The following is a 15,458-nucleotide window of genomic DNA, read 5'->3' as shown; positions in this document are numbered from 1 at the left end:
ACGTGTCAAAATAAACAATTTTATAGGTCAAAACCTACCTTTTAAATAGTAATAAATCACATCTAATTAGGATTTACTGCCCACATTATAGGATGCATCATATTTAAAAGTAGGACATGTAGAAAGTTGATATTAAACATCTCCTTATAGTGAAAAGGGCCCAAAAGTTTTTTCAATGTAGGAAGGCTGGCTGTATGATTGAAAAACACAGTATTACATTATTACATTTATTAATGGTAATGTTGGTAAGTAAACAGATGAAATTATAGTTCAAGGACTCTTTTTAATGGTTATTAAAATCCAATTTAATGGTAAAATTGTATTTTTAACAGTTAGTAAGTAAAGGGTATTTTTTAGAAAGCTACCTTCTTCATACTGAAAGCCTCTGGAGGCCCATTTACAACAGGTAGAACTGTCACCCAGCATCCGAATATCCCTGCCTATGAGATGTGAAAACTGCTCCCAGAGAGGAGACAAAAGCTTGGGTGAGGGGAGGTGTATCTGTTCCTCCAGCATGATGACCATTTGGGCTGTGCTCAGGAACCTGGATAACTTCAAAGAAGTCCTACCCTGTCACAGGCAAATGTTAGCAGACACCTAGGCAGGGAACACCTTTATTCCCCCCAGCCAGGCAGGCTAAAATCATAGTTGGAGAGGAGCTGCCCCCAGAGTTGGCTTGAAGTGACGACAGAGGACACGTGCTCATTTCACTGGACACAACTTTGGAGTGGGACCACAGGCTCCGCAAAAGGGGGAAGGCTTTTTTCATCTTGGATTTAGGTAGAGAGATTGTTCTGAGATTGTTTGCTATAGCGCACACAGGAAATGCTACAACAGGTTGTAAGGTTACATCTGGGAACTATCACTGTATTCAACCTATTGGTTAGGGAGGAACCAGGAGTCACCCACATTCACAAGCATTATTGTGGAATAAGTGTGTCATCCCCAATACCTTCCGGAGAACACTACTAGAATTGTGGAAGATAAGAAGAGGACTGAACCTGCTGTCTGAGATCTGAGAAGAGCCAAGGAGACTAGACCTGCTCTCCCGCTTGTACCCAGGGCAAAGAAGAAGATTATAAGAGTCATATGGTGGAACTCTTGTTCAAGGGGCACAACAAACTACAATGGGATTTTCCAGTAACTGCCCAATTGACCAGTCCATCTCAACCTGACCTAGACCCTGCCAGTGACTTCTGCTGGAGTGAGTCTTGGCTGTTCCTGAGGTTCTGGAACCCTAAGCTGTGTCAAAGTGTTTTTCTCCTAGTACCCTGAGAAACCTGGGACTTAGAAACTTTTTGGCTCCAAAGCCTTTCAGAGGATCAGGATTAACTTGCCTCGCCCATCTGACCAAGTTGTGTTGCCACTAGGCTGAAGATTTAGACAATCCCTGCTCAGAAAATATCAGCAGCAAAACTGATTCAGTGGAATCTCGCAGAAAAAATATCCAGGCTTGTTGGCTACAACCTGCAGCTTTGCCCTGCTTGAGGAATTCCAGGTCCTAAAAACTGTCTGAGTCTAAATGTAAAAATATTCACTGGATGAAGGTATCAAAAGTATCCAGCTGGCGAGGGAACAGTCTTTTGTGCAAAATTCAATTTTACCCCGGTTGGAGCTTTCCTGACAAAATTTAGCAACTTCACAGGGACCTGATCAAATGGCAATATTACCTCATGGACCCTCCTCGGTCACAGCCTGCGGCCTTACACAGCTGAAGATTTTGAACTTCCATTTCCGAGACAAGGTCCGAAGATGAAACAGTTTTGTTAAAGCAAACCAGCTCTCCATTGTATTTGGCCTCAAAGCCCATCTAGGTCCCGGTCCACCAGGACCCGTTGACAGCGGTTGATGGTTAACACTTTTTGTTGCGAGTTGCTAGGGTATGTGTTTTGATTTTATAACTGTCTTGGTATTGCATTCATACTTTAGGCATTTAATTTATTAACATTAGTGATTCATCCTAGCAAAGATTGTGGTTATCACTTAAAGTGCATCGCCAATTCTCTTAAATAACGCCCCAATGTCCGACTCTTGCCTTTCCACCAAATTTTCAATAAGGCCCCATGTACTATAATTTGCTTAACTGTGCCACAACGTAACTGTGCCACATTATTTCACCCTTGTCTTAGATCTGAACACTATGTCGCTCTTGCGCACAGCACTGTAATCGCCATTAGGTATAGTTGTAATTTATTTTCTAATACATGAAATTCCTGCGCGCTATATTCTGCATTAAAAATAATGCATTTACAAAAGTGTATCATTAAAGTGAATTAACTTTGGAAAACCGATGAGACAACTTTTATAAAATGCCAATCTATGAATATGGTTTTAGAATACCCTACTGTGCTCATTCGACTAATGAACGACTGTTCTGTTGAGAAAAGTACACCTGTTCTCTAATACACGAACCTTTATTGGAACCTACCACCACATGTGCGGCTAATAAATTGTGCTACTTTTGTGCCCACTTTCTAAGGGATTGAAAAAATACGCAGCAGCCCGTCAGCTCCGTTGCCTTCACCTCAAGTCTGTTCTTGAAGTCAATAAGCAAACGTAGGGTGGCGAAGCTTTCAGAGTAGCTGCAGTCCAACTCCGGAAGAACTCCCGTCCGGACATTCGTCAATGTCCTACTTAACTTAGCTTCCGAAAAAAAACGCAAAACTTTTGTGTGTTTTTTCAACCTAGCTGATACACTTTTCATTCAGTTGCGGTTGCTTGAGGTTTTATACAGCGCCGAGACTCCCTGTGTGTGAGCGAGCGAGCGCTATACAAGCAGCCTGAACACGGTCTGCTTCACATTGAAGAGCGTCGGTCGTAGGCTTACTTGTAACCCTGACATTTATTCATTTTGCATTTGGTCGGGACTGTTAGGCTTTTTGTCCTATATTTAGCAATATGGAGAAACTGAAACCATGTTTAAAATGACTTCTAACGATACTACTAGCCAACTATATGATGGGTGATTTAGAATTACATTTTTCCATGTTTTTAGGTGACGTTTGCTTGGAGGCAGGTGCATGAACAGATGAAAACCACAGAGCTGTGCGAACCACTTGTTAATGCAAAAGGCTTCCTTTCTGTGATTGTGGATGTCAGCAGAGGTTTGACTGGAGATAAAATCAATAAGCAAATCAGATTGGAAGAAATAACGCTAACAAGGCCAAGTTGGTGCAATTATGATGATGGGCACTCAATCTTGATCAACCTTTTTATGTTTTGTAATTGGTAATGGATAGATACATCAGGAAATCAAAAAAGTGCGCATAATCGTTAATGAGTTTCCCCCACAGGATTTCTTTGCAACGTGCCTACTTGTTAACTCAATCACTTGGGATTCTGATCAGAGCCATCCTTGGAGTGGTGCTTAATTTGTGTTACTTAATGGCATGTCGTGCTTAGTTCAGTTTGATGGACGGGGCCTTGGTAAGTCGCTCAGTTATCCTGCAAGTTAATTTAGAGTCACAGACGCTTGAATTCCTGATGGGAAAAGGAAATGGCTGTTGTTCCTGACCTTTTAGGTGAACACTGCTTGATTACATCTTGACGTGGGTAGGATGTACGTGGTTTATTCTCCCCAGCGGTACATATTGCTCAGGTTTCCTACGCCTTCTTGAAAAAGCTGTCAATAGTTCAGCCCATTACAATACCTCCAGAGAGCGTGTATGCTCAGAGAAACAGGATCTATCTCCTGCAGGTCAGGCTTTCATCATGCTGAGGTAGATAACCAAACAAACCATATCCCAGAAGTATTGTAAATCAGTGTGATTGCCTTTAAAGGCGAAGTTGGTACGGAGGCACAAATGCACTTGTCAGCGATGTAAAAAGTTGTAAAATTGTAACTTTTCGTTAAAAGAGTAATGCCATGGTGCAAATGCACCCATATTAACAATATAAAATGTAGTAAAATTGTAATGCATCAAAAAGAGTAATGCCACATGTCTGGTGACCGTGTTCTACAGTTATTTATGTTGCAGAATACTCTTGTCAGCTCTACAGAGACTAATGCTAGTTCTAGTTAGCAAAACAGGGATCATGGATTATTTCATCCAAAATTGAAAATAAAAAATGGACCCAAGGATGCTGATGCCACACCCGCTCCACTAAGTCAATACCTGGGGGCTCATTATGATGCGGAAGACCGCCAATGCCAGGCGTGCAGTGATGGGCCCTCCACCACCTGACTGGCAATTTCCCCCTGCCACATGAAGATGGCGGGGGGAATTGTTCTGCAAGGGTGGCGGGGTCAAAGACCGCCCGCCACGCTTCCACCATAGGCAAAAATTTGGATTGCCTAGTGGAGCGGACAGATTGAGGTGAATGGTAGCGGGGCCTAATAGGCACCGTCCGCCAGATCACAATGCTGACCTTAGCCAGCCTTTCCTTGGCGGTGAAACTGCCATGGGAAGGCTGGCAGAGAATGGATTTGGGGGCCCTTTGCAAGCCCCCTCTCTGTGGGGGGAGGGTGGTGGTGCACTGGGGGGTACCCATGGTACCCTCCTGTATATCCCTGCACAATGTGGCAGGTACATCGTGATGCCTGCCCGTAGTGCAGGGAAATGTACAACCTGCCATTTTCGCATTGAGAACAGTGTTGCAGCCAGCGTCACTGTCGGCAATGTTAAGGACCAAGGATACGCCCGGCATAGTGTTGGGGGCATCTTAATGAGGTTAGCGAGACCGCCAGCTTACCGGCAGCAGGTTCCAAGCACCGCAACGATGGCGGTTGGACTCAGCCATTCTTATTGGCCCCTTAGTTCCTCATTATTATTTAAACCAAATAGCATTTTTTTCATGTTGCACAGTATATCTGGGCCTTAATTTCCCTAAAATAATTGTAATCATGTTTTTAATAATTTTTGCACACAGGGCCTCGAGAATCATCAACAGTCTCATGTTTGTGCACGTTTGCACAGTGGTGAATGCAGGGGGCGGCGCCTGATGGGGCCTGATGATACAAGCGTGGAAATGCGCGGCATGGAGCGTTTTAAGTTGGGGGATTAAGTCCCCTTGTATCCTGAGGGTCCTTTGGGTCCAACTAGCCCACCAGGTACCTCCAGTAAGTGCCACAGAGCTGCGTTGCAGAGAGGTGTAACAGGGGGCATGGCCTTGGACCACCTCTCTGCAACGCACCTCTGTGGCACTTAGTGGAGGTACCTGGTGGGCTAGTTGGCCCCCACGGATCATTAGGATTCAAAGGGAATTATTCCCCCAACTTAAAACCTGCCTGGGGGCGCCTTTGCACAGTGTTGAAGGGAGGGGGCGGGACTGATGTCACATGTGTGTACTTATTCAATCACGCCGCCAAAACACAAGCACTTACAAATTCACCATGCACTCTCCTTGAAGTACTCTAATGTTCCAGTCAGTACCCATGCACTCATGCAATGACCCATGCACCAATTCATGCACTGCTACAATACCCTGAGCACTACCCATACAGTCCAGCCATCGCCTGTCAGTACCCATGCACTCCTTTAGACACCCAGCCAGCACCATGTATTTATCCAATCACTCCACCACACCCAAGCACTTATAAATTCACCATGCACTCTCCTTGAAGTACTCTAATCTTCCAGTCAGTACCCATGTATTCATGGAATGGACCAGGCACTAGCACATGCACTGCCACAATCCTCTAAGCCCTTCCAACGCAGATTTCTAACCACCTACACAATCAATCAATCAATCAAAGATTTGTAGAGCGCGCTACTCACCAGTGAGGGTTTCAAGGCGCTAAGGGGTGGGGGGAGGCAGCTACTGGTCGAACAGCCAGGTGTTGAGGTGTCTCTAAATGTCAGCAGGTCCTGGGTCGGATGCAGGTGGGCGGGAGGGTATTCCATGTCTTTGCGGCGAGGTGGGAGAAAGATCTGCCGCCGGTGGTCATTTGGTTGATGCGTGGAACGGTGGCGAGGTCATGGTCAGTGGAGTGAAGCTGGCGGTTTGGGGTGTAGAAGGACAGTCGTTCGTTGAGCTATGCTGGTCCGGCATTGTGGAGTGCATTGTGAGTGTTGGTGAGGAGTTTGAAAGGGATCCTCTTGCTGACCGTGAGTCAATGCAGTTCTCTAAGGTGGGTGGTGATGTGGCTGTGTTCAGGGAGTCTGAAGATGAGGCGTCCAGAGGCGTTCTGTATGCGCTTGAGTCTTTTCTGAAGTGTACTCGTGGTTCCTGCATAGAAGGCGTTGCCGTAGCCCAGCCTGCTTTTGACGAGTGCTTGGGTGACTGTTCTCGTGGTTTCAGTGGGGATCCATCTGTAGATCTTGCAGAGCATTCAGAGGGTGTTGAAGCACGAGGAGGATACAGTGTTGACTTGATGGGTTATAGCGAGCGTTGGGTCCAGGATGAACCCCAGATTGCTTACGTGGTTTGTGGGTGTTGGGGCAGCTCCCAGCGAGGTCAGCCACCAGGAATTGTCCCATGTGGAGGGGGTGGAGCCTAGGATGAGGACCTCCATGTTGTCCAAGTTCAGTTTCAAACAACTGGTCTTAATCCACTCTGCGACGGCCTTCATTCCCTCATGGAGGTTGGATTTAGCAATGGCCGGGTCTTTGGTGAGGGAGAGGATCAGCTGTGTGTCATCGGCGTATGAACCGATGTTGAGGTGGTGTGCTCGAATGATGTTGGAGAGTGATGCCATGTAGACTACTGATTCACTCCTCCAAATACCCAGGTAGTACCCATGCACTCCAGAAATCCCTCTGTCACTACCCATGCACTCCTCCAATTACCCAGCCAGTACTGTTTACTTATACAATCACTCATCCAAAACCCAAGCAGTTACAAAATCACCATGCACTGTCCTTGCAGCACTCTAATCATCCAGTCACTACCGAGGTACTCATGCAATGACCCATTCACTAACACATGCAGTGCTGCAATCCATTATGGACTACCCATGCAGTCCAGTAATCTCCCTGGTAATACCTATGCAGTCCTCCAATCAGTCAGCCAGTCCTATGTCCTTATCCAATCACTCCGCCAAAACCCAAGCACTGAAAAATTCACCATGCACTCTCCTCGCAGTACTCTAATCATCCAGTCACTACCCATGTAGTCATGCAATGATCCAGGCACTAACACATGTACTGCTACAATCCCTGTGTACGACCCATGCAGTCCTCTAACCACCTACACACTTCTCATTCACTCCTTCAATTACCCTGGTAGTACCCATGCAGTCCAGCAATCACCCTGTCACTCCCCGTGCAGTTCTCCAATCACCCAGCCACTTTTTATGCACTAATCCAAACACTGTGAAAATACCCAAGCACTTATAAATTCACGCAGGCACTCTCCTTGCAGTATTTTAATCTTTCAGTAAGTAGCTATGTACTCATGCAATGATCCAGGCACTAACTGATCACTGTTACAATCCCACATGCCCTACCCATACACTGCTGTACCCACATACACACTTCTCATTTGCTCCTACAATTCCCCAGGTAGTACCCATGCAGTCTGGAAATCACACTGTCACTCCCTGTGCACTCCTCTAGTCACCCAGCCACCTCCATGTACTAATCCAAACACTCCTCCAATACCCAAGCACTTATAAATTCACCACACACTCTCCTTACAGTACTCTAATTATCCACTCAGTACCCATATACTAATGCAAAGACCCCATCACTAATACATGCACTCTTGCAATACATTGAGGACTACCTATGCAGTCCAGTAATCTCACTGGTACTACTTATGCAGTCCTCCAATTACCCAGCCAATCCTATGTGCTTGGATGATCACTGCGACAAAACCCAAGCACTTATAAAATAACCATGCACTCTCCTTGTAGCACTCTAATCATCCAGTCACTACTCATGTATTCATGCAATGACCAAGGCATTAACTCATGGCAAATACAGAGGAGGTCATGCTAATCCCAGGGGTACCCTAACGCATAGTGTTCCCTAGTGTATGTAGGTGTTTATACTGTATTCTAAATGTCTTTTAGCATAGCACTGGCTCTAGGCCTGGTTAGTCAGAGTCAGTTACCACAAGTACCCATCACCAAAAGTTGGGGGCACAGGAGGTATATCTGCTCCTGTTGGTTCTTTCTGCACATCTCTTCTTCTTCCTGCACTTTGCTTCGTCTTTCTGGACTTCTGTTCCCACTTCCTACATTTGTCATGCTTTTTCTGTGCTTTTCTTCCTCTTTGTTCACATGTCCTACCTTTGTAGGCATAGTTAGACATTAGTATTTAAAAAAGCTTAGAAATTCACTGAAAAAACATTGGTTTCAAGGATGTTATAGTTGGAAATTTACATTTAAAAAACCTTTGACATTCACTAAAAAATCATAGGTGTCAAGGACATTATAGTTAGAAATTTTCAATTAAACAACCTTTGAAATTCACTGAAAAACCATAGGTTTCAGGGACGTTATAGTTAAAAATTAGCATTTAAAAAACCATAGAAATTCACCGAAAAAATCATAGGTTTCAGGGACATTATAGTTAGTCGGAGATTTCACTCATACAAAACCATAGCAACTCGGCTGGTATGGTTAGTAGACCTAACTATAACTTGTGCTCCCGCAATGCACTGCTGATGACATCACATATTACATCACTCATGACATGCTCAGTGAAATCACTCATGACATCTCAAATGACATCACTGGTGACATCATCCACGATCATACACCAACTCTAAAATACAGACCACCAATATCGAAACCATAGAAAGACCAATAGCAGTTAGTATATACCTGCTCAGTGATTCATACATCTACACATACATCCGCCCACTAACCCATACAGCCACTCATACACACAGTCAGTCATCTATACAGCCACTGGTATATCCAGTCATACACCTATATAGAAATTCACACACTGCCACTCACCCAAAGACTTACTCATAAACCTGGTCAGTCATTCAAAGAACATATCACACACCCATTACCTTGCTTATACGATCATACACACCACTGAACCTATTTATACAGATACTAACACATACATACACTCTTAAACAATCACTCATAGAAACACACACTTATCCATACAGATACTCTTGCAATCACTCACTCTCGCATATAGTCATGTACATACTCCAACACTCACATATACTGCTTCAAAACATATGTAGTTACTCACACATGACAAATACACTACGGTGGGGTGGATCACTGACATAATATCGATGTCACAAATATCGAGATACACAAATATCGAGTGAAAAATATCGAGTGACAAAATATCGACTCCCTATCTACAAACAGGTAAGTACCAAAATATCGACTCCAAAATATCGACTTACAAAAATATAGACTGTCAAAATATCGATTTTTTTAAATGTCTTAAAATTAAGTTAAAACGAATATAGTAATAAATATATTTAATATAAACTTAGAAATAATTATTTTAAAATTTTAATTTTAATAAATAATTTCTATAATTAAAAAAATGATATCACCAAAAATAATACATATATATATATATATATATATATATATATATATATATATATATATATATACATATAAAAACGTATTATTAAATAAACATATATAACATTTTTAGCGTAGCATAGAAAATGGTTAAAATTTATTGTAACAACTATAGTGAGTTCAACATTAGCAAAAGTGTTGGATAGCGTAGAGGTAAAATTTACTATTCCCACTCCAGTGGGTGCAACAGTAGGGAAAGCGCTGGATAGCGTAGGGGTTAAAATTACTATTCCCACTCCAGGGATGTATGACTTACAACGCATACTTTTACAACACTTACCATTACATCAAAACTTTTACAACACAAAAACTTTTACAACTCATACATTTACAACGCAAGATTTTACAACGCATATACCTTTACAACGCATACCATTACAACGTAAGTATTGGTAAGTATATAATATTTTTTTTAATATAAATTAATTTAAAATATTATAATATAATTTAATTTTATTAAATTGTATTTAATTAATGTAATTTAAATGTAATTTTACTTTATTTTTACAAAGTACCCCTGTACCCCAAAAACCCTAAACTGACCCTGAACCCTAAAAATACCCCTTTACCCAAAAACTGAAAACTGACCCTGAACCCGACAAATACCCCTTTACCCAAAAACTGAAAACTGACCCTGAACCCTAAAAATACCCCTTTACCCCAAAAACTGAAAACTGACCCTGAACCCTAAAAATACCCCTTTACCCAAAAACTGAAAACTGACCCTGAACCCTAAAAATACCCCTTTACCCCAGAAACTGAAAACTGACCCTGAACCCTAAAAACACCCCTTTACCCAAAAACTGAAAACTGACCCTGAACCCTAAATATACCCCTTTACCCCAAAAACTGAAAACTGACCCTGAACCCTAAAAATACCCCTTTACCCAAAAACTGAAAACTGACCCTGAACCCTACAAATACCCCTTTACCCAAAAACTGAAAACTGACCCTGAACCCTAAAAATACCCCTTTACCCCAGAAACTGAAAACTGACCCTGAACCCTGAAAATACCCCTTAACCCAAAAACTGAAAACTGACCCTGAACCCTAAAAATACCCCTTTACCCAAAAACTGAAAACTGACCCTGAACCCTAAAAATACCCCTTTACCCCAGAAACTGAAAACTGACCCTGAACACTAAAAATACCCCTTTACCCAAAAACTGAAAACTGACCATGAACTCTAAAAATACCCCTTTACCCAAAAACTGAAAACTGACCCTGAACCCTAAAAATACCCCTTTACCCAAATACTGAAAACTGACCCTGAACCCTAAAAATACCCCTTTACCCAAAAACCCAAACATATAACATTTTAAAAATAATTATATACTTAGCAATACTTACGTTGTAATGGTATGCGTTGTAAAGGTATCTGCGTTGTAAAAACATGCTTTGTAAATGTATGCGTTGTACAAGTTTTTGCGTTGTAAAAGTTTCATTGTAATGGTAGTGCATAGTAAAAGTTGCGTTGTAAACGTTGCATACCCACTCCAGTGGGTGCAACATTAGGTAAAGTGTTGTATAGCGTAGGGGTTAAAATTACTATTCCAACTTCAGAGAGTGCAATAATAGGGAAAGTAAATACTTCACAAATAGATATAAATAACATAAATAGTAATACCAATTACAAATAAATAAAATATTGTACTTGTGTATAAAAAATATTACATATTTATTTATAAATACAAAATAAAATTATTTAATTATAAAAATGGCCTACTCATACTAATTAATTACCTATTAACAATAAATTAATTTACAATTTCAAAATTAATAAATTAATTTTAATTACCAATTATATTTTAATTAATTACCTATTAAAAATTAATTAACAATTAATTCAAAATAAATACCAATAATTTAAATGACATATTTAATTAATGAGAATTAAATTATTTCCCACCCTATTCCCCTATAAACCCACAACCCGCTACAGAAAATAAATGAATGAAATTAACATATTTATCAATTAATCAATTAAAATTATTTACCAATCATATTTTTATTAATTACCAATTATTATTTAATTAACAATGTATTCCAAATAATTAAGAATAAATAAATTAACATATTTAATTAATTATAATTAAATTACTTCCCACCCTATTCCCCTATAAACCCACAACCCGCTACAGAAAATAATTTAATAAAATTAACATATTTATCAATTAATCAATTATAATTAATTACCAATTATATTTTAATTAATTACCAATTAATACATAATTAACAATTAATTATAAATAAATATCAATAAATAATTTTAAAAATGCAATTAATTATAATTAAATTACTTCCCACCCTATTCCCCTATAAACCCACAACCTGCTACAGAAAATAAATTACTAAAATTAAAATATTCATCAATTAATCAATTAAAATTAATTACCAATTATATTTTAATTAATTACCAATTAATAATTAATTAACAATTCATTCTAAATAAATATCAATAAATAAATTAACATATTTAATTAATTATAATTAAATTACTTCCCACCCTATTCCCCTATAAACCCACAACCCGCTACAGAAAATAAATTACTAAAATTAAAATATTTATCAATTAATCAATTATAATTAATTACCAATTATATTTTAATTAATTACCAATTAATAATTAATTAACAATTAATTCTAAATAAATATCAATAAATAAATTAACATATTTAATTAATTATAATTAAATTACTTCCCACCCTATTCCCCTATAAACCCACAACCCGCTACAGACTTATATTACACAAAAAATAAAAATTAATATTAACTTACCTTAAATTCGATATTTTTGTTGGCTATATTATGTCTAGTCGATATTATGTCCATTCTATATTTTTGATTCGATATTATGTCCATTCTATTCGATATTAATTTTCTCTAGTCGATATTTTTGTTGTCTATATTATGTCTAGTCGATATTATGTCCATTCTATATTTTGTACTCGATATTCTGTCCAGTCGAAATAAAAGACTCGATATTATGACTGCCCACCGGTGGGGTAGGGCCCAAGGGGAATATTTAAAGACCTTGCTCCGGACACATCCCCCACGAATGTGAAACAACAAAGTAGTGTCGGAGGGTCTTATCATAAAAGTGAGGACTCCTAATGTACAAAGTACAAACAAAGGAACAATGAACACCTAGAGCTGACCTGCAAGTGATGGTATGTAATGACAACCTAAAGAGATAGTCAGAATCACCCATCAGTCACCATTCGATCCCGCCCTTCATCATTTGGGATATTTCCAAAACCATCCATATAGGTATGTATAACTCAGTAAAAGGAGAGCCCTAGATGGAATAAGGGCTCTTAACTGAGCGGACGGAGATATGATCGGCCACTACTCTGTGTTTGTGAGTGGTCGAAAAGTGTGGTGACTAGGGTAGTGCAGTGCAAGAAAAGGTGGAAAAAAAACAATAATAGTGTGTATGACTAAAATTGGTTGAGGGAGCACAGAACAAACTTTATTCAGGTGGTGCTCGCTCCGCCAATGTTAAAAATTGTTAAAGACAGTTAGAAAAAATTTGTACTGTCTAGAAGTGGAACTGGGTCGACATGTTTCAGCAACCAAGGGACACAATTGTCCTTGCTTTCATCAGGACCTTGTTAACAATAAAGTGCTACTGCATAAAACTAAAATGATAATAAGTGACAACTAAGATGGGTATAATAGACAAGTACAGAGGTCACCTGCAATATCCAAGTGACACGTCTCGTCAAGGACTCACAGCTTGTGTTGTTCACTGAAAGGTCAAAACATACAGGGGTTACATGTAGCATATGCTGACTTCATACACCAGCCTCACAGTAAAGCCACGTCTAATAAATATAGACTTTAGACTGCGTGCAACTAGACACACTGACATATAACATTCAAAACAGTAATGTAATTGGTATAATTTGTAAGGATATATAGTTTATATGCCACAACAATGGAGTCACATCTTACCATAGCTTGCAAGTAGTGAAGGCCTCACCCCACCTGGCAGTGGCTCAGGGAATAGAGTGAAGCACCGCTCTAAAAAATAAAAGGAAAAACCTAGTATTCAAATGTACAGAAAACGCTACTAATTGACATCCCTTAGGTGAGTATTAAAAAAGGGGGGGCAAAGTGTGCGAGATTACGCTCATTCGCATCAAATTGCACACGTGATTTAAAGTAAGTGAATAATTACAACAAGTTGTTTAATGTCACCCAAAAGTAAAAGTGATCGCTGACAGTAGCTCCTCAGAGTATAGATAAGCGGGAGCCTGGTGCAAGGGCTTGATCGCGATATGATTGAGATATCAGCGCAAGACCGCGCACTGCCTCGGATCGGCAGCTTGTCCTAGCGAGAGAGAGCGCGCCTGCCATGTAAAACGACAAGCCGGTCAGAGGCTTAAAGTGTAATGGCGATGGACGCGCAGGGGAGAGGCCGGAGGAGCAGACCTACCTCTCCGTCGGTACTTCCTTGTTGGCGTCTGGTCCAACTGGGGAGGCGCCGAATCCTGGCCAAAGAGCTCAATAAGAGCTCATTCCTAATTGGCTGGCATAACCACGTGGAAGGCAAAAACGCCGCGTGATTGGTTCTTGGGCTCGGCAATGACTATTGGATATCGGGCCGTTACCATGGCGGCCACTCGAGTGTTTACTAACATACAAACGAGATATGGACTAAACATGAACATTATGGCAGCAGAACCAGCAGAAACACGTCTAATTTGAGCCGGTCAGGCAGTCCATGAACTTATGGTTAAAGGTATATAAAACAGAGCATAGCCAAGTGTAGATGCTCGACAATGGTGAAATATTGGAGCTGGGTGCTCCACTCTTCACCATGGAGGCTCTCTCGGCACTAGTGTTAATTGAGATAGCCCTCATAGTAGAGAAATTAAAGGAAACATGTTATCAAATAGCTCAAATACATGTAAAACGGCTTATTTAAACATTCACGGAGGTGAGCTAAATCCAACTCTGGGAATGAATGAAGTGCATGAGTATATTTATCTGTTTACAGTGTGGACCAGGGTATTTCATCATTCAGTCCATTGCGGTGGGTGTCCAGTTTGAGGACCCATCGTTGTTCCTTCAGAAGAAGGAATTTGGTCACATCTGCAACGTGAGATGGAATAAAGGGCTGCTCCAGCACTGTCCACTGAAAAGAGGTTTTTCCTTTTATTTTTTAGAGCGGTGCTTCACTCTATTCCCTGAGCCACTGCCAGGTGGGGTGAGGCCTTCACTACTTACAAGCTATGGTAAGATGTGACTCCATTGTTGTGGCATATAAACTATATATCCTTACAAATTATACCGATTACATTACTGTTTTGAATGTTATATGTCAGTGTGTCTAGTTGCACGCAGTCTAAAGTCTATATTTATTAGACGTGGCTTTACTGTGAGGCTGGTGTATGAAGTCAGCATATGCTACATGTAACCCCTGTATGTTTTGACCTTTCAGTGAACAACACAAGCTGTGAGTCCTTGACGAGACGTGTCACTTGGATATTGTAGGTGACCTCTGTACTTGTCTATTATACCCATCTTAGTTGTCACTTATTATCATTTTAGTTTTATGCAGTAGCACTTTATTGTTAACAAGGTCCTGATGAAAGCAAGGACAATTGTGTCCCTTGGTTGCTGAAACATGTCGACCCAGTTCCACTTCTAGACAGTACACATTTTTTCTAACTGTCTTTAACAATTTTTAACATTGGCGGAGCGAGCACCACCTGAATAAAGTTTGTTCTGTGCTCCCTCAACCAATTTTAGTCATACACACTATTATTGTTTCTTTTCCACCTTTTCTTGCACTGCACTACCCTAGTCACCACACTTTTCGACCACTCACAAACACAGAGTAGTGGCCGATCATATCTCCGTCTGCTCAGTTAAGAGCCCTTATTCCATCTAGGGCTCTCCTTTTACTGAGTTATACATACCTATATGGATGGTTTTGGAAATATCCCAAATGATGAAGGGCGGGATCGAATGGTGACTGATGGGTGATTCTGAC

This window comes from Lissotriton helveticus, chromosome 4_1, assembly GCF_964261635.1.
Source record: "Lissotriton helveticus chromosome 4_1, aLisHel1.1, whole genome shotgun sequence".
NCBI lineage: Eukaryota > Metazoa > Chordata > Amphibia > Caudata > Salamandridae > Lissotriton > Lissotriton helveticus.
The sequence above is the reverse complement of the archived record's forward strand: the minus strand, read 5'-3'. Positions refer to the sequence as shown.